Source organism: Mobula hypostoma, chromosome 8, assembly GCF_963921235.1.
Source record: "Mobula hypostoma chromosome 8, sMobHyp1.1, whole genome shotgun sequence".
NCBI lineage: Eukaryota > Metazoa > Chordata > Chondrichthyes > Myliobatiformes > Myliobatidae > Mobula > Mobula hypostoma.
The window spans coordinates 112,896,673-112,921,162 of NC_086104.1; the positions used below are offsets into that span (position 1 = coordinate 112,896,673).

Here is a 24,490-nt window from a genome sequence, read left to right on the forward strand (position 1 = left end):
ACACACCTTTTTAATTGGTGGAGGGGTTTGCAATTTCATTCTTCATTCAGAGCAAAATCTCGACGGGTCTCGATTTTTATAGATAATACAATTTCTTTTGTTCAACATAAAGTTGTCTCTGACCCTAATGGGCGATTTGTCATAGTCTCAGGAAAACTAGATAACAAATTAATTGTATTTGCTAATGTGTAATATAATGCAATGTGGATGACCCAGGATTTTTTGAGCGTTTCTTTTCATTCCTGCTGGATTTGAGTCGTTATACTTTAGTGATGGGAGGAGACTTTCATTGTTGTCTAGACCCAATATTAAATCATTCTTCTCCTAAATCAGCCAACTTAATAAATCAGCTTTATTTATTCAATCCTTTCTAATGAAATGTGATATTGTTGATGTCTGGCATTTTTTTCACCCGGCAGGAAGGGAGTATTCATTCTTCTCTCATGTCCATCATTCCTATACCTGGATTGATTATTTTTTTATTGATAGTCAAATGATTCCATTAGTTCGATCCATTGAATATAAAGAAATAGCTGTATCCAACCATTCTCCTATATTTCTATGGTTTCACTCATATGAATAGATCCTGGCGTTTTGATTTAACTTTGTTATTTGATAAGGACTTTCTAAAATTTCTGGAGAATCAGATTACTCTTTTTCTTGAAGAAAATGCATTGGAAGAGATTTCTAGTCTTATCATTTGGGATGCTTTTAATTTAAAATATAGAATAGTACAGCACATCACAGGCCCTTTGGCCCACAATGTTGTGCCGACCCTCAAACCCTGCCTCCCATATAACCCCCCACCTTAAATTCCTCAGTGAAATATAACTTATCAAATACCCACTTTTTTTGATATGTACAGATTAGAGATTTTTTAAGATCTAAACTACACATATTTCCTACCAGCCCAGATAAGAACATAATAGATGTAATTTTTAATTTGAAACCTTTTGATAATGGCTCAATATCTTATATTTATGGTCTGTTGTTGGGACTGAGAATGGCTCCTTTAGACAAAATTAAAAAAAAGATTAGGAAAAGGATTTACAGACTTCATTATCTGATGAGACCTGGAGGGCTATTTTCAAAATGGTTAATTCTTCATCATTATGTGCTCGTCATTCCCTCCTACAATTTAAAGTGGTACATAGGGCTCATATATCTAAAGACGAAACTCTCTGGTTTTTTTTTTGCAGATATATCTCCTTATTGTGACAGTTGTAACAATGGAGAGGCTTCATTAATTCATATGTTTTGGTCATGTTCGAGCCTTGAAAAATATTGGAAAGATGTATTCCAAACTTTTTCTGTACTTTTTAAAGTTAATTTTAAGCCCAATCCTTTGACTGCCTTATTTGGTATTGTTGAGGAAAGAGCTATAATTTTGGAGCCTTCTCATTTGCGGGTACTGGCTTTTATTTCTCTCATGGCTAGGAGGGCGATCTTGCTTAAATGGAAGGAGGTTGCCCCTCCCATACACATGCTCCATGGTTATGCAATGTTATGTCATGTCTAAATTTAGAGAAGATTTGTTGTTCGATTTCTGATTCTAATCAAGATTTTCAAACGTTATGGGGACCCTTTCTGAACTATTTTGAAAATCTTTGAATTGTTATTGTTATTAAAATATAGATCTGGGCTATTATTATAAAACACTATATGGTAAAATACTCCTTTTTTTCTTTTGCTTTTTTTACCAACCAGCTTTGTCTTGGTAGTGGGTGTAGGTTTTTTTAATAATATAATTAACCATATTATTGTATTTCATAATTCAATTTATTTGATTGATCATGAATATGGGATACCGTGATTGTATCAGTGTGATTTATATATAGTGCATTCTGTGCTACCTTATTTTGATTTATAAGTATCCTTATGAAATCTGTATTTGTGTATATGAAATTTAATAAAAATATTGGAAAAAAAGAGGTTTGTTTGCTTACGAAGCAAAAAACCCAAAAGAACTCGATTAAAGAAAAAATAAATAAAAATAAAAAGACCAACATCTGATGCGCAAAAGGGGAAAAAACACAAATCATGCAAACAATTGAATCTAACAATATTCTGAACCAAACTGAGTCCTCAGATCCGAACCCTGGAGCAGCCTGGAGTAGGCCCAAATCCTCACTTATTAGTTCATCAAATTCAGTTGTTATTTGGTGAATGCACTGCTACCTTGAAGATGTTGCATTTTAACTCTAGGATACCTCTTCATATCTCCTTCTGGAGCATGAATCCACCATTGAACATCATCAGTCACTCTCCTCAATTCCTCAAGAGATCTTTCTTCTTCAGTCTCCAGCCTCAAAGCTCCCCAACTCCACACGTCTCCTTTCTGAGATTGCTAAGTATTGTCTTGGAAAACATTGTGTCAGCCTGCTCTTGTCCCACATAACTTATTTCTTCCTACTTCCATTCTTTCTTTCACAGTTTTCCAGTTGCTTCCCATTTAAATCTGTGATACCTGTGATCTTCTCCACCACTTTGACAGTTTTCAATTTCCTGGTCCCATCCACTTACCATGGATGTCCAATCCACTATACCTTCAGGCCAAACCTGGATCCAATACTTGCTTCTTGAACAGAGGCATAACCAGTCCTCTCCATCACTACCCTTACTCACTTAGCTGTATTTAATCATCCACTGAACAGCTTCTCTAACCTTGTTCACTTTCTTCTATCAAAAGTGCAGCTTGGGGAACTTACAGTGCCAAGTTATATCCCGTATCTCTTTCGAATGCACAGAACAACAAGTTTCAGATTTATTCACGCCTTCTCCTTTCTTTCTCCATTACATCAATGGTTGTATCAATGCTGCTTTCTACAATCATAAATAACTTGATCATTTCAAACATTTCAAAAGTACTTCTAATATCAGAGAAATGTATACAATATACATCCTGAAATTCTTTTTCTTTTCAAACATCCACAAAAACAGAGGAGTGCCCCAAGGATGAATGACAGTTAAATGTTAGAACCCCAAAGTCCCCCTCCCCAGCTCCCCCTCCCACACATAAGCAGGAGCAAAGCAACGATCCCCTCCTCCCCCACCAACAAAAAAGCATCGGCGCCCCCACTGAGCCCGCAAGCGTGCAGCAAAGCATCAATAAAGACACAGACTTGCTGTACCCCAAAGACTACGCGGTCAACTGGTAATTCGACATACCACAGGCTTTCTCTCTCTCTAATAATTTCCTCACCTTTGCTGCCAAATTCTGCACTGTTCTCACTCTCACATATTTTATTGAACGTCCATCTCCAGTTTAGAAACCGATATCCATTATAAACCCACAAAATCCTAGCATTACACTCAGTGGTTATTTTCTTAGTTATGTTCCGCACCTAATAAAGTGATCACTGAGTGTACGTTCATGGCCACCTTCTGACGTAGCCCATCCACTTCAACTTTCAACATTTTGTACATTCACAGATGTTCTTCTGCACACCACTGTTGTAACACATGGTTATTTAAGTCACTGCTGCCTTTCGACAGCTTGACAGCTACTTAGGCGGAGTTAAGATGGCACCAAGTGGATGCCTCTTCACGCTTATCTGTGGAAACACTATTATAGAGAGTATACAACTCTCTTTAATGTCTAGTTTTTCCCTTTTTTAAGATGGTTGGGATTCCACTGAGATCCTGATCTGCAAATGGCATTCAAACTTTGTTTTTTTTACGGTGGTTGAGTTCCAATTCCTGGTGTTCGCTGGCCAAGGGTTTTCCGACATTCTCCATGTGCATCTTGTTAGATGGTGCCTCCATGGTGCGGCCCTGTGGACGACCGATTCCAGGCCGGTGTTGCCAACTGAGGCTTCGCAGGAGATGGAATATCAGGATTTCATCGTAGTGGATATAAGGGCGGAGGTCTCTGTAGTCGAGCGATTGCACTCCCCCTTTCTTTTGATGGTGGGGAGAGTTGCTGCCAAATCTTGGAATAAAAAGCAACACAGCAGACTGTAATATCGAAACAGCGACTGTCAGTCTCCCTTTCGCTGTGAAAATGGGTGATGTCTCTCTGTCCCTTGTTAGTGAGAGAGAGAGAACCTGTGGCATGTTGAACTGTCGGGTAAACAATAGTTTTTAATTGACTGCAGATCATGGTCTCTCTCCGGGTGCTTTGCTGTTGCTTTGTGGGTGGTGGGTTGTCATGTACCCCGTGACGGGGATAAAGAACCAGCAGAGATGGAAAACACTTTGGAGTCTCGTATTGCTATAAACTACTAATATTTATTAGTAACCACGCAATACAGTAATATAGATGTAGATAAATCAAACAGGTTAGCAATGATTATATATAAAAGTAAGTGTGGAATATATATGTATGAAAAGCAAGCTTCTTTCAGTCTAGGGGTAAAAAAGATACAGTCTTACGATGTTGAGTAAAGTTCAGTTCAGTTCAGTTCGTGGTATTGAGTTGAGTAGTGATGGAGAGAGAGAGAGAGAGTGTGAGTTGAGTCTTCAGGTGAGATGATGCCATCAATCTTCTCGTCGTCCTCCGAAATCCTTTACAAGTCACCGACTGTGACTTTAACCAGGGGGACCGGTCTTCTGTGGTGGAGTTATCACCCAGGCGAGGGTGGACACATAGACAACTCCCCACCAGTCAACCCCTTCTCCTTCAAACTGGAATAGCAAGTTGGGATCGCTCCTCCAAAACCCACTTTCTCTGCTGGCACAACAATACTCATTCAGTGTCCAGATCATGTGTCCCGAGGTCTGTATCATTTGACCTCCCATTTATTTCACCAGGCTGAGCATCACCTGTCATTCAAAGAGTCCCTCCCTCCTTTGTCTGTAAAGGAGTGCAAGCAGGCAACAAGTCCTTGAAAGTAACATCAACAACCAGCCTTTGGTCACCATAGCAACCCTCGAGCTGCTCAGTGCCGTCTCTAACTCCAAACTCAGTAAAAATCCAAAGTTATTTCCAATGCCTTAAAGTGACAGTCCAACTGTCAACCTTTGTCTCTCTCTCTCTCTCTTTTCAAAAGCAACATATCAGTGGTAAATAACTCTGTCTCTCTCTCCTTTCCAAACAAACCATCAATGATAAATGTCTCTCTCTGTCTCTCTTCAAACAGTTAATAGGGGCACTCCAGGATCCCCTCACAGGGTGCTGGGCGCTGAAACGGGCAGGGGCAGGAGCAGGAGGAGGCTGATGTGTTGATGCTTGCATGGGGGAGGGGGAGAGGGGGCTTTGGGGTTCTAACGTTTTCTGTTGTTCATTCTTTTGGGGTTCTACTTTTTCATGGATGTCTGCAAAGACAAGTATTTCAGGTTGTATACTGAATACATTCTCTGATAGTAAGCGGCACCATTTGAACCAGTCTGGTCAATCTCCTCTAATCTCTCTCATTAATAAGGCGTGTTTTCCCACAGAATTCACAAAAACTGGATTTTTTTTGTTACTCGCACCACTCTCTGTAAAGTTTAGGGACTATTATGCATGAAAATTCCAGGAGCTTTTGAGTATCGAATGAATTCTGAGATTCAAACTGCCCTCTCAACAGTCAAAGTTACTTCTATCACATTTCATCCCCATTCTGATGTTTGGTCTGAACAGTAACAGAACCTCTTAACCAGGTCTGCATGCTTTTATGCATTGAATTTCTGTGACATAGAACATAAAACATAGAATAGTACAGCACATTACAGGTCCTTCGGCCCACAATGTTATGCCGAGCCTCAAACCCTGCCTCCCATATAACCCCCCATCTTAATTTCCTCCATCTACCTGTCTAGTAGTCTCTTACACTTAATGAGTGTATCTGCCTCCACCACTGACTCAGGCAGTGCATTCCACACACCAACCAATCTCTGAGTAAAAAACCTTCCTCTAATATCCTCCTTGAACTTCCCACCCCTTACCTTAAAGCCATGTCCTCTTGTATTGAGCAGTGGTGCCCTGGGGAAGAGGCACTGGCTATCCACTCTATCTATTCCTCTTATTATCTTGCATACCTCTATCATGTCTCCTCTCATCCTCCTTCTCTCCAAAGAGTAAAGCCCTAGCTCCCTTAATCTCTGATCATAATGCATACTCTCTAAACTAGGCAGCATCCTGGTAAATCTCCTCCGTACCCTTTCCAATGCTTCCACATCCTTCCTCTAATGAGGCGACACAGATCTGGTCACAGTGCTCCAAGTGTGGCCTAACCAGAGTTTTATAGAGCTGCATTATTACATCGCGACTCTTATACTCTATCCCTCAACTTATGAAAGCTAACACCCCGTAACTACCCTATCTACCTGTGAGGCAACTTTCAGGGTTCTGTGGACATGTACCCCCAGATCCCTTTGCTCGTCCACACTACCAAGTATCCTGCCATTTACTTTGTACTCTGCCTTGGAGTTTGTCCTTCCAAAGTGTACCACCTTACACTTCTCCGAGTTGAACTCCATCTGCCACTTCTCAGCCCACTTCTGCATCCTGTTAATGTCTCTCTGCAATCTTCGACAATCCTCTACACTATCCACAACACCACCAACCTTTGTGTCGTCTGCAAACTTGCCAACCCACCCTTCTACCCCCACATCCAGGTCATTAATAAAAATCACGAAAAGTAGAGGTCCCAGAACTGATCCTTGTGGGACACCACTAGTCACAATCCTCCAATCTGAATGTACTCCCTCCACCATGACCCTCTGCCTTCTGCAGGCAAGCCAATTCTGAATCCACCTGGCCAAACTTCCCCGGATCACATGCCTTCTGACTTTCTGAATAAGCCTACTGTGTGGAACCTTGTCAAATGCCTTACTAAAATCCATACAGATCACATCCACTGCACTACCCTCATCTATATGCCTGGTCACCTCCTCAAAGGACTCTATCAGGCTTGTTAGACATGATCTGCCCTTCACAAAGCCATGCTGACTGTCCCTGATCAGACCATAATTCTCTAAATGCCCATAGATCCTATCTCTAAGAATCTTTCCAACAGCTTTCCCACCACAGATGTAAGGCTCACTTGTCTATAATTACCCAAACTATCTCTACTACCTTTTTTGAACAAGGGGACAACATTCGCCTCCCTCCAAATCTCTGGTACCATTCCCGTGGATAACGAGGACGTAAAGATCCTAGCTAGAGGCTCAGCAATCTTTTCCCTCACCTCATGGAGCAGCCTGTGGAATATTCCGTCAGGCCCCGGGGATTTATCTGTCCTAATGTATTTTAACAACTCCAACACCTCCTCTCCCTTAATATCAACATGCTCCAGAACATCAACCTCACTTATATTGTCCTGACCATCATCAAGTTCACTCTCATTGGTGAATACCGAAGCGAAGTATTCATTGAAGACGTCGCTCACTTCCACAGCCTTCAGGCACATCTTTCCACCTTTATCTCTAATCGGTCCTACCTTCACCCCTGTCATCCTTTTGTTCTTCACATAATTGAAGAATGCCTTGGAGTTTTCCTTTACCCTACTCGCCAAGGCCTTCTCATGCCCCCTTCTTGCTTTTCTCAGCCCCTTCTTAGGCTCCTTTCTTGCTTCCCTATATTCCTCAATAGACCCATCTGATCCTTGCTTCCTAAACCTTATGTATGCTGCCTTCTTCCAGCTGACTAGATTTTCCACCCCACTTGTCACCCATGGTTCTTTCACCCTACCATCCTTTATGTTCCTCACCGGGACAAATTTATCCCTAACATCCTGCAAGAGATCTCTAAACATCGAACACATGTCCATAGTGCATTTCCCTGCAAGAACATCATCCCAATTCACACCCACAAGTACTAGCCTTATAGCCTCATAATTTGCCCTTCCCCAATTAAAAATTTTCCTGTCCTCTCTGATTCTATCCTTTTCCATGATAATGCTAAAGGCCAGGGAGTGGTGGTCACTGTCCCCACATGCTCACCCACTGAGAGATCTGTGACCTGACCCAGTTCACTACTTAGTACTAGATCTAGTATGGCATTCCCCCAAGTCCGCCTGTCCGCATACTGTGACAGGAATCCGTCCTGGACAGACTTAAGAAACTCTGCCCCACCTAAACCCTTGGAGCTAATCAGGTGCCAATCAATATTAGGGAAGTTAAAGTCACCCATGATAACAACCCTGTTATTTTTGCACCTTTCCAAAATCTGCCTCCCAATCTGCTCGTCTGTATCTCTGCTGCTACCAGGGGGCCTATAGAATACCCCCAATAGAGTAACTGCTCCCTTTCTGTTCCTGACTTCCACCCATATTGACTCAAAAGAAGATCCTGCTACATTACCCACCCTTTCTGTAGCTGTAATAGTATCCCTGACCAGTAATGCCACCCCTCCTCCCCTTTTTCCACCCTCTCTATCCCTTTTAAAGCACTGAAATCCAGTAATATTGAGAATCCATTCCTGCCTTGGTGCCAGCCAAGTCTCTGTAATGGCCACTACATCATAATTCCATGTATGAATCCAAGCTCTCAGTTCATCACCTTTGTTCCTGATGCTTCTTGCATTGAGGTACACACACTTCAGCCCTTCTGCCTTACTATCTTTACACCGTTTATTCTGCTTCTCTTTCCTCAAAGCCTCTCTATATATTAGATCTGGCTTTACTCATGCACTTCTTTCACTGCTCTATCGCTCCTGGTCCCATCCCCCTTGCAAATTAGTTTAAACCCTCCCGAACCATGCTAGCAAACCTACCTGCAAGGATATTGCTCCCTCTCAAGTTCAGGTGCAACCCATCCAACCTGTACAGGTCTCACCTTCCCCAGAAGAGATCCCAATGATCCAAAAATCTAAATCCCTGCTCCCTGCACCAACTCCTCAGCCACGCATTCAACTGCCATCTCCTCCAATTCTTACCATCACTGTCACGTAGCACTGCCAGCAATCCTGAGAACGCCACCCTTGAGGTCCTGTTTTTCAGCCTTCTGCCTAGTTCCCGAAACTCACACTTCAGCACCTCCTCCCTCTTCCTGCCTATGTCGTTGGTACCAACATGTATCACGACTTCTGGCTGTTTTCCCTCTCGTACCAGGATGTCGTGCACCACGGTCAGAGACATCCCAGACTCTGGCACCCGGGAGGCAACAAACCATGCCGGTGTCCTTCTCATGTCGACAAAATCTCCTGTCTGCTCCCCTGTCTATAGAGTCTCCAATGACGACAGCTCTTCTCTTCTTTGTCCCATCCTTCTGCACCACCGATGTGACGATTGGCTGATTAGATAAGCCATTACTGAGCAGGTGTTGGTGTACCTAATAAAGTGGCCATTGAGTGTATATTGACTATACCTCTCATCCTGCTTCCTATAAAAGTCTGCATTCCATTCTCTGAGTTTCTCGGTCTCTTTCAAATGATGGGAATATGGATAGGCAGTATCTGGACCTGTTTGAGGTGTATAGAATTATGAGGAGCAGGGATTGGGTGCCTAATCATGAAAACATTCCCCTTACTATAAGTATCTAAGACTAGATAGGGTTGACTTAAGTTATAGAAGACGGAATTTGAAGAATTATTTCATTCATAGGTTTGAAATCTGGAGGACACTGCCAATATTGACATTTAAGAACAGATTAGATGTACGATTCTTTAAAAGATCATTAATGAAAACTGAAGATGCTGGATGGACTCAACTGTACAGACAGAGTGAGAGCAACTCAGAAATGAAAGTAATGAGTTAATGTTTTAGATCATTGATTTCCTAAGAGGATTTTGATGTCAAGAACCAGAAATATTAACTGTTACCCTCTTCACTGATGCTGTCTACATATTGAAGTTGCCAAGAATTATCCATTTTTATTTTAAATTTATAGTACTTGCAATCTTCTGATTTTGTTAATTAATATGGGAGGAGGATGGACACATAGCTTGATTCCTCCCGTGTTAGTCAAACTCAATTCAATCAGAGGTTATCTACAACATAATTTCTGTAGCAAAAAGAACTACTGGATGAACACAATTAACCAGGCAGTATCTGTGGAGGAAAATGGACAGTCAATGCACAAATGGACAGTTCTTGTACTTCCATAAAAGATATTAATTTCCCTGCCCTGCAATAAGAAGAAACAGCAAATCAAAAATAGCACTTGTTTTGTTGTCACAACTCAAGATCAACAGATGTCATTCAATTAATAATATTTATTGGAAATGATTAGCGAGTCACTTAGTACTGTAACAAGTTGATGACAACATAAAATATCCAAACATTTGTTATAAAAGACAATTATGAAATTTGAGATCTTAACCTTGTTGAGCATATATTTAATTATAGTTATGATTTTTATTGAAGTACAGCATCTCACTGAAGATACTCATATATTTATAGTAGCTGTAAGCAAAGCTGGAGAGTAGAATGAATATAAAGGACCATACCAAAGATAAAACCATTGTGCTGTCCTTCCTGGAATGACAGAGAAATATTGATTAAAGAATTACAATGTGAATGCTTTAGAATTTGAAGGTTATACATACTTATCCAACGCAATATTCTCCAACAGATATTTAAGGGTAATATGAGAGATAATTCAGACTTCCAGATAACACTGGTTTTGTAAACACATATTCTCAGACAATTAAGATTATAAGTAAATGATATGGTAGGACTAACCCATGTCCTGAGAACTATATACAATGTTAACAATGCTCACAATAATTATCTGTGCAGCAGTTTCACATTTCAATAGTTTCTCTCTCAATAATTTAACAGAAGATTCCATAAATTGATTTTCCGACACATTATCCGAGAGCAGCATTTTCTACTATCTGTACTTCTTGGAAACATGGGTCTGATCTGATCTATTTTTACTAATCCATGTTTGTCTAAATCTTGTACTGTGATACCAAGGTCTCCTTGTAAACCAAATGCACAGAAGCTTTCATAAGTCAGAGTGAACAATGTATTCACTTGAACCAAAAGACACAGTGATTTCCAGCGGGGGGCAGCACCACCCTCCCCAAGGGAGCAGTTACATGTTCTTAGGGGGCATTAGGGGAAATAAAAGTCATTGGGAGGCATTCAAGATTCTTAGGGGGTGGTAAGCAGCACCCTAACATGAGGCACAAGATCTGACTGACTGTTAGTAGAGCAGGCACTTCTGAAAAACAGGATGAGGCACTGCAACACAGGAAGAACCATAGCTCTGCAGGCAGTGAGCACTCGTCGCAACATGTCTGAAACTTGACAACGTTATCCAACCTTACCAACCACACACACAATATTGGAGATGCATTAATTAGCAACCAGTGCCCAACAGTTCCCCTTGATTCACGGCATGGAACGAGTTCATGCAATTTTCCCAGTTTGTGTTAATTTTTATCTTAATTTAGCCTGTTAATGATAGATAAATATGTACGCACAGTCTCTGAGTCTGAAGGCAGTGAAGCCTTGAATTTTAATCCTGCTAGGAAACAGAAACACAGAAAGTGCATCAATACAATGCTACGTTCCTGGAGTACGGTTTTATTCCTGACAGATCAACGACACCCCATGTTATCTGATTTGTAATACTGCACTGTTGAACGAAGCCATGAAACTATCAGGTTTGCAGGAACACTTCCATAAAAGACACCCTGAAAATGCTACTTACTTCCAAATGGAATTTCCAGAAGATGAAAGAAGCATTTGAAAAGCATTGTACATGTGAGTCACTTGCCAAGAAAGCTAAAAATGATCTCATTGCTTCATATAACATTTTCAAAATGATAGCAAAGTGTGGAAAATCTCATACAATTGGTGAAAGATTAATAATGCCTGCTGTATCAGCAGTGTTCACCACTGTTATCTCCATGGACACCAGGATTTTACAATCAATTCCTCTGAGTAATAACTCTGTAGCCCATTGTATTGACGAAATGAGTGAAGACACTTTCAACTATGCACAGAGCTCCAAAAACAGAATTTGGGATTAAATTGGATGACTCAACTGAACAAGACAATGAAGCATTACTAATGGCATATGTATGGTTTAACAAAAATTGAAGTTTATGAAGAGATTCTCTTTTGACTCTGTGGTTGAATTTTTGCTCAGTTGACAAGAACTTGGGAAACAAGATTGAACTATGTGGAGATGTGGCATACCTAGCCAATCTAGATGACAAAAATGAACATTTAAATATGAAACTACTGGGTGAGAATTTCAATTTAATCCAGGCAAAAAGTGCAGTGATCACTTTTATCAGAAAATTGGAAATATATAAGCAAAACATTAGGAGAAGAATGTTCTCACAGTTTCCCTGCATAGAAGATATGGCACTCTCTTTCACAGAGGGAGATTTGCAATAAGACTGCAGTCACTGAAGAAGAATTTTCAGAATTGATTGAAGGATGTGAATGATCAAGAAATTCTGGACTGGGTAATTAACCCATTTCTTTGCAAGGTGGAAGAACAAGAAGAGAGCTTACAAGAAGAAATTATTGAATTTCAGAATAATGAAAAAGTAAAACTGCTTTTCAAATATGTTGGCTTTAGTGGTATGTGGCGACACTGTAATACAGTTTCCTGGTCTTCAGAGAACAGCCATACTGCTCTTCATTGCAGTTCCATCCTCCTACCTTGTTGAAAGAGGCTTCAGTCCGGTGAACCACATACTCACAAAAAACAGATGTTAAAAAATGGCCCAGTTTAATGAAACAGTCCAATGCCCATAAGTTGGAGCTCACAGTTTCCCCTTCAACAACAGGTATGCCGCTTTGGATAATGTTGTTGGGGGGAGGGGGAATGGCCTAGCAAAGGGGTAAGTCACAGCAGTCAGGTCTCTGGCACTGAATCTGGCTCTATGGCTCAGATTCTATGGCCTAAGGAAAGGGGGAGAAGAGGCAAGATGTAGTGATAGGAGAACAGAAAGGAGGTTCTGTGAACGAGACCAAGATTCCCAGGTGGTTTGTTACCTCCTGAGTATCAGGGTCAGGGACATCTTGGATCAAGTCCACAGCAGTCTTAGTTGGGAGGATGAGCAGCCAGAGGTCATGGTCCACGTCGGTGCCAATGGCATAAGTAGGATAGGTGAGGAGGTCCTGCAGAGCTCAAGGACTTAGGTGCTAAGTTAAAGGCCAGGAAGTCCAGCATTGTGAACTTAGGATTGCTTCCTGTGCCACATGCTACTAAGGCCAGAAGTAGGAAGACCATACTGTTTAACACATAGCTAAGGAGTTGGTGCAGGAGGGAGGGCTTCAGATTTTTGGATCATTGTGCTCGCTTCAAGGGAAGGTGAGAGCTGTACAGAAGAACAGTTTGCAGCTGAACTGGACAGGGACTAATATTCTAGTGGGAAGGTTTGCTAGTGCTGCTGTGTTTCTGTGCGTGTGTGTGTGTGTAGGTGTTAAATTAGAGCTGCAGAGGATGGATGGGAACCAGATAGTGGAGTGATTATGGAGAAAGATGTCATTAAGCCCTCATACATAGTCAGGAATCTAAAGGCTGAGCATGGTGGGACTAACGTTCTGAGCTGCGTATATTTCTATGCAAGGAGTATTGTAAGAATCGCAGATGAGCTTACAGCATGTGGAATTATGACACTGTAGACGGTAGTGAGACTTGGTTTCAGGAGGGACAGGACTGTCAGCTCAATGTTCCGAGGTTCTGTTGTTTTAAACACAATAGAGCTGGAGAGACTAAAGGGAGAGGGGTGGCTTTACCATTTAGGGAAAATGCAATGTCAGGGCAGACTGGAGAGTTTGTCTAATGAGGCTTTATGGGTAGAACTGAGGAATAAGCAAGGTATGACCATATTAAGGGGATTATATTATGGACCACTTTACAATCCGTGGGATTTAGAGGAGCAAATTTGTAGAAGGATCACAGAATGATGCAAGAAACGTAAGGTTGTGATAGAAGGTGATTTTAACTTTCCACATATTGATTAGGACTCCCATACTGTAAAAGGGGTGGATGTGATAGAGTTTGTCAATTGTGTTCAGGAAAGTGTCCTTCATCAGGTACACAGAAGTCCCAATGACAGACCGTGTGACTTGAACTGCTGTTAGGGAATGAGACAAGGTAGGTGACAGAAGTTTGTGTAGGGGAACACTTTGCATCCAGTGCCCATAATGCCATTAGTTTCAAAGTTAATCTGAAAAAGGATACGTCTGGTCCTTTGGTTGAGGCCCTAAATTGGAGAAAGGTCAATTTTGATGGTGTCAGAAAGGATCCGGCAAGGGTGGATTAGGAAAGGTTGTTTCTGGCAAAGATGTACTTGGTAACCGGGGGGCCTTCGAAAGTAAATTTTCAGTGTACAGAGTTTGTATGTTCCTGTCAGAATAAAAGGCAGGATAATAGGCTTAGGGAACCTTGGTTTCGAGAGATAAGAGAAAGCAAGTGAGGCATAGCAGGTATTGGCAAATATGAACAAATAAGGTACTTGAGGAGTATAAGAGTTCAAGAAAATACTTTGCTCTAGCAGACAAGGTGAAGGAGAAACCCCCGATGTGATTACACTTCCTCCCTTACCACCATTCAGGGCCCCAAACAGTCCTTCCAGGTGAAGCAACACTTCACCTGTGAGTCGGCTGGGGTGATATACTGCATCCGGTGCTCCCGATGTGGCCTTTTATATATTGGCGAGACCCGACGCAGACTGGGAGACCGCTTTGCTGAACATCTACGCTCTGTCCGCCAGAGAAAACAGGATCTCCCAGTGGCCACACGTTTTAATTCCACATCCCATTCCCATTCTGACATGTCTATCCACGGCCTCCTATACTGTAAAGATGAAGCCACACTCAGGTTGAAGGAACAACACCTTATATTCCGTCTGGGTAGCCTCCAACCTGATGGCATGAACATCGACTTCTCTAACTTCCGCTAATGCCCCACCTCCCCCTCATACCCCATCTGTTACTTACTTTTATACACACATTCTTTCTCTCATTCTCCTTCTTCTCCCTCTGTCCCTCTGAATATACCCCTTGCCCATCCTCTGGGTCCCCCCGCCCCCCCCCCGTCTTTCTTCCCGGACCTCCTGTCCTATGATTCTCTCGTATCCCTTTTGCCTATCACCTGTCCAGCTCTTGGCTCCATCCCTCCCCCTCCTGTCTTCTCCTATCATTTTGGATCTCCCCCTCCAACTTTCAAATCCCTTACTCACTCTTCCTTCAGTTAGTCCTGACGAAGGGTCTCGGACTGAAACGTCGACTGCACCTCTTCCTAGAGATGCTGCCTGGCCTGCTGCGTTCACCAGCAACTTTTATGTGTGTTGCAAAAGGATAGCAATGGGCAAAACTGGTCCTTTGGAAGATCAGAGTAATCTATGCATGGCGCTTAGAAAGATGGGAGATCTTAAATGAATTTTTTTGTATCTGTATTTACTCAAGAGATGGACACAGAGTCTATAGAACTAAGGCAAAGCAGTAGTGACATTTAAAACATCCTGAGCCATTGTGAGGTGCCAGAAGATGGGAGTATTGCTGTAGAAAGATAAGCCAGTAAATTATAGGCTGGTGAGCCTGACATCAGTAGTGGAAAGTTACTGGAAGGTATTCTAAGGGACAGGATATATGAGTGTTCGGATTGACAGGAAATGATTAGAGATAGCCAATATGGCTTTGTGCATGGTAAATTGTGTCTAACAAGTCTTGTAGTTTTTCAAGGAAGTTTTTACCAGGACAGTTGATGAAGGCAAGGCAGTGGATGTTGTCTACATGGACTTTAGCGGGGCCTTTGACAAGGTCCCACATGGGATATCGGTCAAGAAGGTTCAGTCGCTTGGCATTCAAGATGAGGTAGTAAATTAGATTAAACATTGACTTCACAGAAGCCAGAGAATGGTTGTAGCTGGTTGCCTTTCTAACTGGAGACCTGTGACTAGTGGTGTGCTGCAGGGATCAGTGCTGGATGCATTGTTGTTTGTCATCAATATCAATGATCTGGATGATAATGTAGTGAACTTGATCAGCAAATTTGTGAATGACACCATGATTGGAAGGACAGTGAGGAAGGCTATCAGAGTTTGCAGTGGTATCTGACCCAGCTGGAAAAATGGGCTGAAAAATAGCAGATAGAATTTAATGTAGACAAGTGTGAGTTGTTGCACTTTGGGAGGACCAACCAGTGTAGATCTTATATGATGAGTGTAGGACATTGAGGGTTGTGGTAGAACAGAGGGATCTGGGAATACAGATCCTGAATTCATTGAAAGAGGCATCACAGGTACGTAGGGTCATAAAGAAAACTTCTGACACATTGACTTTCATAAATCTATGTACATTGATGAAGGTGAGCAGTGGATGTAGTGTATATGGATTTCAGCATTTGATAAGGTTCCCCATGCATGGCTCATTCGGAAAGTAAAGAAGCATGGGATCCAAGGAGACCTTACTTTGTGGATCCAGAATTGGCTTGCCCACACAAGGCAAAAGGTGGTTGGTTCATATTCTGCATGGAGGTCAGCGACTAGTGGTGTACCACAAGGATCTATTCTGGAACCCTTCCTCTTTGTGATTTTTATAAATGATCCGGATGAAAAAGTAGATGGGTGGATTAGTAAGTTTGCTGATGACACAAAGGTTGGGGGTGTTCAAGTGAAGTCAAGTCAAGACACTTTTTATTGTCATTTCGACCATATCTGCTGGTACAGTAAACAGTAAAAATGAGACAACGTTTTTCAGGACCATGGTGCTACATGAAACAATATAAAAACTACACCAAACTACGTAAAACAACTCAAAAACTACACTAGACTACAGACCTACCCAGGACTGCATAAAGTGCACAAAACAGTGCAGGCATTACAATAAATAATAAACAAGACAACAGGCACAGTAGAGGGCAGTAGGTTGGTGTCAGTCCAGGCTCTGGGTATTGAGGAGTCTGATGACTTGGGGGAAGAAACTGTTACATAGTCTGGGGTCGTGACAGCCCGAATGCTTCGGTGCCTTTTGCCAGATGGCAGGAGGGAGAAGAGTTTGTATGAGGGGTGTGTGGGGTCCTTCATAATACTGTTCGCTTTGCAGATGCAGAGTGTGGTGTAAATGTCTGTAATGGCGGGAAGAGAGACCCTGATGATCTTCTCAACTGACCTCACTATCCGCTGCAGGGTCTTGCGATCCGAGATGGTGCAATTTCCGAACCAGGCAGTGATGCAGCTGCTCAGGATGCTCTCAATACAACCTCTGTAGAATATAGGTGTTGTGGATAATCCAGAGGGTTTTCAGAGGATACAGCGGGACATCAAGAGGATGCAGAACTGAGCTGAGAAGTGATAGATGGGAGTCCGGCTGGGAACCCAGATAAGTGGGAAGTGGTTCATTTTGGTAGGTAAAATTTGAAGACAGAATATGGTAAGATTCTTGGCAGTGTGGAGGACTTTGGGGTCTGCATCCAAAGGATACTTAAAGCTACTATACAGGTTGATGGTGTTGTTAAAAAGGTATATAGTGTATTGGCCTTCATCAACTGTGGGATTGAGTTTAAGATCCATAAGGTAATGTTACAGCTATAAAAGAACGTAGTTAGACCCCACTTGGAGAATTGTGTTCAGTTCTGGTCACCTCACTACAGGAAGGATATGGATGCCATAGGAGAGTGTAGAAGAGATTTACAAGGATGTTGCCTGGATTGGAGAGCATGCCTTATGAAAATAGATTGAGTGAACTTGGCCTTTTCTCCTTGGAGCAATGGAGGATGAGGGGGTGACCTGATAGAGGTGTATAAGATGATGAGAGGCATTGATTGTGTGGATAGCCAGAGGCTTTTTCCCCAGGGCTGAAATGGCTAACACGGGAGGGCCTAGATTTAAGGTGCTTGGAAATAGGTACCAAGGGGATGTCAGGGGTAAGTTTTTCACACAGAGTACTGAGTGCATAGAATGCACTGCTGGTGATGGTGGTGGAGGCGGATACAATAGGGTCTTTTAAGAGACTCATAGATATGTATATGGAGCTTAGAAAAATAGAGGACTATGCAGGAGGAAAATTCTAGGCAATTTCTAGAGTAGAAATGGTTGGCATAACATTGTGGGCCAAAGGGCCTGTAATGTGCTGTAGATTTCTATGTTCTATTGAGTACAAGAGTTGGGATGTTATGTTGAAATTGTATAAGACATTGAGGCTTAATTTGGAGTATTGTGTCCAGTTTTGGGTTCCTACCTACAGGAAAGATGTAAATAAGATTGAAACAGTGCAGTGAAAATTTACAAAGATGTTGCTACGACTTGTAGACCTGAGTCATAGGGAAAGGTTGAATAGGTTAGAACATAGAAGATTGAAGGGAGATTTGATGGAGGGATACAACATTATGAGGTGTATAGATAGGGTAAATGCAAGCAGGCCTTTTTCCACTGAGATTGGGTGAGACTACCAGAGGTCATGGGTTAAAGGTGAAAAGTGAAATGTTTAAGAGGAACATGAGGGGGAACTTCTTCACTCAGAGGGTAAGAATGTGGAATGAGCTACCAGTGCAAGTGGTGGGTATGGGGTCAATTTCAACATTTAAGATAAATTTGGATAGATACATAGATGGGAAGGGTATGGAGGGCTATGGTCTGAGTGCAGGTTGGTGGGACTAGACAGATTAATGGTTCGGCACAAACTTGGTGGGCTGAAGGACCTATTTTTATGTTATAGTATTGTATGATTCTATGCAAAGTTCAGGAAGTTGAAATTGGACAAGGCCTTTGAGGAATATAACTGGAATTAGTTCCATAATGGGCACAAGCATCCCCACTGCAGAGGACATATGCAAATAGTTCGTGCCTCAAGAAAGCGGCATCTATCATTAAAAACTCACACCTTCTAGGACATGCCCCTTTTTCAATACTACCATCAGGGAGGAGGTGCACGAGTCTGAAGACACACTCACTATTTTAGGAACAGATTCTTCTCTTCTGCCATTAGATTTCTGAATGGTCAATGAAACTATGAACACTGCCTCACTATTCCTCTATTTAATTTTATTTTTGCGTTGTAACTTATAGTAATTTTTATGCCCTGCACTATACAGCTAACAAAAACCAACAGATTTCATGACATATGTCAACGTAAATAATTCCGATTCTAACAACGTGGTAAGGAGGGAGAGGTTAAAACCACTCAAGGATAAAGAAGAGAATGTATGATGGATCCAGAGGAAGTGGGTGAGATACTACGAGAACATTACATTGGTATTCAGCAAGGAGAAGGGCATATAGGATAGCAAGGTCAGGGAGGGATCTGTTGATAGTCCAGGGTATGTTAATATGAAGGTATTGGGGCTCTTGAAGTGTATTAAGATGGATGTCACAGGACTTGATGGGATTTTTTTCTAGGTTACTGAGAGGCAAGACAGTATATTGCTGTGGCCTTGACTGACAGCTTTGTACTCTCTTTAGCTACAGACAAGGTCCCAGATGACTGGAAAATAACCAATGTTATAGAGACAAATTACATCAGTGGTGGATAAATTAATGGTGAAGCATCCACTTGCTATCTAGGAGGGTGAACAGTTGGCAGGGCTCTGTGTAGGGAAGGCAACTTTCTGCAAACATGATTGAGTTTTTTTGAGGAGCTGATGAATTTGATTCATGACAGTAGGTTAGTGGATGCTGTACACATGGACTTTACTAAAACTTTCAACAAAGTCTCTCATAGTTTGCTAATCCAGAAAATTAAAGGACTGGGATCTATGCAGACTTGGTAGATTGAGTTCATGGTTGACTTGTTTATAGAAGATAGAGGGTAGTAGTGGAAGGATGTTACTTGAGTGGAGATACGGTGATCTATGCTGGGACCTCTGTATTTTTGTGATATACAGTATATATGTAAATGATCTCTAAATGGGCTGATTAATAAATTTGCAGATGGCATAAAATTGATGAAGTTGTGGTTAGTGAGGAAAGTTGTGAAAGGATCAGAATCAGAATCAGGTTTATTATCACTGGCATGTGACGTGAAATTTGTTAACTTAGCAGCAGCAGTTCAATAATCTAGCAGAGAGAAAAAATAATGATGATAAATAAGTAAATCAATTACGGTGTACATATATTGAATAGATTTAAAAAATGTGCTAAAACAGAAGTACAATATCTTAAAAAAAGGTGAGGTAGTCCAAAGATTCAAGGTCCATTTAGGAATCGGATGACAGAGGGGATGAAGCTGTTCTGATACAGCAGCGTATAGATCAATTGGTAAAATGAACAGAATAATGACAGATCTGGGCATGTGTTTAGCTGTTGTACTTTGGAAGGTCAAATGTAAGACAGGTATGCAGTAAATGGTGGGAATATTAAGTAAAGAGGCATTTTTGGATGCATGTTTAGAGCTCCTAAAAGTGTTAACACAAGCAGATAAGGTGGAAAAGAATAGGAAAGGCATACTTCATCAGTCAGGATGCTGAGTATAAAAGTCTGGAAGTCATGTGCAGCTATATAAAATTTTGGTTAGACCACTTTTGGAATAATATCTGGTTGCCACATTATAGGAAAGTTGACTATAGAGAGTGTGCAGAAGTTCAGTAAGATGTTGCCTTGATTAGAAACTATTAGCTATTAGGTGGTGTGGGAGAAACTCAGTTTTTTTCTCCGGAGTGTCAGGGTCTAAGAGGCCCCCTGATAGAATTATATAAAATTATAGAAAGGGTAGACAGTGTTTTTTCCCGAGGGAAATAGCAAAAATTAGAACAGGGGTTCCCAGCCTAGGGTTCACAGACTCCTTGCTTAATGGTATTGATCCATGGCATAAAAAAGGTTGGGAAGTCAAAGCTAATGTAAAAGCAAAACAGAGGGCATACAACAAAGCAAAAATTAGTGGAAAAAGATGGAGGATTGGGAAGCTTTTAAAAATATACAGACAGCAACTAAAAGAAACATTAGAAGGGAAAAGATGAATTATGAAAGCAAGCTAGCAAACAATATCAAAGTGAATAGTAAAAGTTTTGTCAAGTACATAAAAAATAAAACAGAGATGAGAGTGGATATAGGACCACTGGAAAATGAGACTGAGAAATAATAATGAGGGATAAGGAGATGGCAGTTAAACTAAATGAGTACTTTGCATCAGTCTTCACTGTGGAAGACACTAGCAGTATGCCAGATGTGAAGAGAAGTGAGTGCAGTTACTATTACAAGGGAGGTGGTGCTCAAAGAGCTGAAAGATCTAAGGGTACATAAGTCACCCGGAGCAGATGAACTGCAGCAGGGGGTTCTGAAAGAGGTAGTGGTAGAGATTGTGGAGGCATTTGTAACGATCTTTCAAAGATGATTGGACTCTGGCATAATGCCAAAGGACTGGAAAATTGTAAATGTTAGTCCACTCTTTAAGCAAGGACGAAGGCAACAGAAAGAAAATTATAGACCTGTTAGCTAGTTAGCCTGACCTCAGTGGTTGGGAATATGTTGGGAGTCAATTGTTACGGGTGAGGTTATGGAGTACTTACTTGGACACACAGGACAAAATCAGCATGGTTTCCTTAAGGGAAAAATCTTGCCTGACAGACCTGTTGGAATTCTTTGAGGAGCAGGATAGATAAAGGGGATGCAGTCGATGTTGTATATTTGGACTTTCAGAAGGCCTTTGACAAGGTGCCACTCATGAGGCTGCTTACCAAGTTAAGAGCCCATGGTATTACAGTAAATTTAATAACATGGTTAGAGCATTGGCTGATTGGTAGGAGGCAGCAAGTGGGAATAAAAGGATCCTTTTCTGGTTGGCTGCCAGTGACTAGTGGTGTTCCACAGTGGTCGGTGTTGGGATTGCTTCTTTTTATGCTGTACATCAATGATTTAGATTATGAAATAGATGATTTTGTTGCCAAGTTTGCAGATGATACGAAGGTTGGTGGAGGGGCAGGTAGTGTTGAGGAAACAGGTAGGCTGCAGAAGGACTGAGACAGAATAGGAGAATGGGTAAGAGAGTGGTAAATGGAATACAATGTTGGAAAATGCATGGCCATGCACTTTGATAGTACAAATAAATGTGCGTTATATTTTCTAAATGGAGAAAATCCAAAAATCTGAGATGGAAAGGGACTTCAGAATCTTTGTGCAGAACACCCTACAGGTTAACTTGCAGGTAGAGTTGGTGGTGAGGAAGGCAAATGAAATGTTAGCATTCATTTCAAGAGGTCTAGAATACAAGAGCAAGGATTGATGCTGAGGCTTTATAAGGCACTGGTGAGGCCTCACCTGAGTATTGTGAACAGCTCCTCATCTAAGAAAAGATGTGCTGGCATTGGAGAGGGTTCAGAAGAGGTTCACAAGGATGATTCTGGGAATGAAAAGGTTATCACATGAAGAATGTTTGATGGCTATGTAGTCGCTGGAATTTAGAAGGATGAAGGGGGATCTCATTGAAACCTTTTGAATGTTGAAAGGCCTAGACAGAGTAGATGTGGAAAGGATGTTTTCCATGGTGGGGGAAGTCCAGGACAAGAGAGCACAGCCTCAGGATAGAAGGGTGTCAATTTAAAAAAGAGATGTAAAGAAATTTCTTTAGCCAGAGGTTGATGAATTTGTGGAATTTGTTAACAGAGGCTGCTGTGGAGGCCAGGTCATTGCATGTATTTAAAGTAGAACTTAATAGGTTCTTGATTGGACATGGCATCACAGGTTACGGGGAGAATGCTGGGTAGTGGGGCTGAGGAGGGGAAAAAAGGATCAGCCATCAGCCATGTTGGAATGACAGAGCAGACTTGATGGGCCAAATGGCCTAATTCTACACCTATGTCTTATAGTCTTATGGACTAGAGGGCGTAGTTTTAAGAAAAGTGGGAAATGATTTGAAGGAGATTTATGAGTCAGGATTTGTTATTAATGACAGAGGGGTAGGTGCCTGGAATCAACTACCAGGGCAGGTAGTGGAAGCGGAGACAATACCAACAATTTAGAAATATAGACAGGCATATAAACAGGCAGGGAATGGGGTGAATATAGACTATACATATGCAGCTGGGATTAGTTTCGACTACAACATGGCCGACACAGGTATCATGGCTGAAGGGCCTGTTTTTATGCTGTACATAAATACATTCAGTGGCTACTTTGTTATGTACACCTGTACATCAGCACATTAATGCAAATATCTAATCAGCCAATCATAGGCCAACATCTCAATGCATACAAGCATACAGGTCAAGAGATACATTTGTTTCTCAGACCAAACATCAGAATGGGGAAAAGTAAGGACTAATTCCGCTAGACGGAGCAGAGTGGTGGGGTGGATAGGTGGAGTTGTGGATAATAAAGTAGGCTTTCAAAGCTTGCAGAGAGATTTAGGCCAGTTAGAAGAGTTGGCTGAAAGATGGCAGATAGAGTTTAATGCTGATAAATGTGAGGTGCTACATTTTGGTAGGACTGATCAAAATAGGACATACATGGTAAATGGTAGGGCATTGAAGAATGCAGTAGAACAGAGGGATCTAGGAATAATGGTGCATAGTCCCCTGAAGGTGGAATCTCATGTGGATAGGGTGGTAAAGAAAGCTTTTGGTATGCTGGCCTTTATAAATCAGAGCATTGAGTATAGGAGTTGGGATGTAATGTTGAAATTGTATAAGGCATTGGTGAGGCCAAATTTGGAGTATTGTGTACAGTTTTGGTCACTGAATTATAGGAAAGATGTCAACAAAATAGAGAGTACAGAGAAGATTTAATAAAATGTTACCTGGGTTTCATCACCTAAGTTACAGAGAAAGGTTGAATAAGTTGGGTCTTTATTCTCTGGAACGTAGAAGGTTAAGGGGGGACTTGATAGAGGTATTTAAAATTATGAGGGGGATAGATAGAGTTGACATGTATAGGCTTTTTCTATTGAGAGTGGGGGAGATTCAAACAAGAGGACACGAGTTGAGAGTTAGAAGGGCAAAAGTTTAGGGGTAGCATGAGGGGGAACTTCTTTATTCAGAGAATAGTAGCTGTGTGGAACGAGCTTCCAGCAGAAGTGGTTGAGGCAGGTTCGATGATGTCATTTAAAGTTAAATTGGACAGCTATATGGACAGGCAAGGAATGGAGGTTTATGAGCCGAGTAAGAGTCCGGCACGGACTAGAAGAGCTTAGATGGCCTGTTTCTGTGCTGTAATGGTTATGTGATTAAGTGCTACACATGCCCTTACACTTCCTCCCTCACCACCATTCAGGGCTCCAGACAGTCCTTTCAGGTGAGGCAACACTTCACCTGTGAGTCAGCTGGGGTGATATACTGTGTCCAGTGCTCCCGATGCGGCCTTCTATATATTGACGAGACCCAATGCAGGCTGGGAGACCGTTTCGCTGAACACCTACACTCTGTCTGCCAGAGAAAGCAATATCTCCCAGTGGCCACACATTTTAATTCCACGTCCCATTCCCATTCTGATATGTCTATCCACGGCCTCCTCTACTGTCAAGATGAAGCCACACTCAGGTTGGAGGAACAACATCTTATATTCCGTCTGGGTAGCCTCCAACCTGATGGCATGAACCTTGACTTCTCTAACTTCCGTTAATGCCCCACCTTCCCTTCGTACCCCATCCTTTATTTATTCATTTATCCCTTTTTTTTCTCTCTCTCTTTTTTCTCCCTCTGTCCCTCTCACTATAACTCCTTGCCCATCCTCTGGGCTCTTCTCCCCCTTTTGTTTCTCCCTGGGCCTCCCATCCCTTTCGCA

At 41.7% G+C, this 24,490-nt stretch overlaps 1 protein-coding gene across 1 annotated transcript in view; it reads right to left on the reverse strand.

The window, feature by feature from the left end:
• Positions 1-10,267: 10,267 nt before the first annotated feature.
• LOC134350209 (cation channel sperm-associated auxiliary subunit epsilon-like) overlaps positions 10,268-24,490 on the reverse strand; it is a 132,290-nt gene continuing 118,067 nt past the window's right edge. Inside the window, exon 15 of the mRNA XM_063055196.1 lies at positions 10,268-10,340. The gene's annotated coding sequence lies outside the window, so the exon portion shown is untranslated. The remainder of the gene's footprint in view (positions 10,341-24,490) is intronic.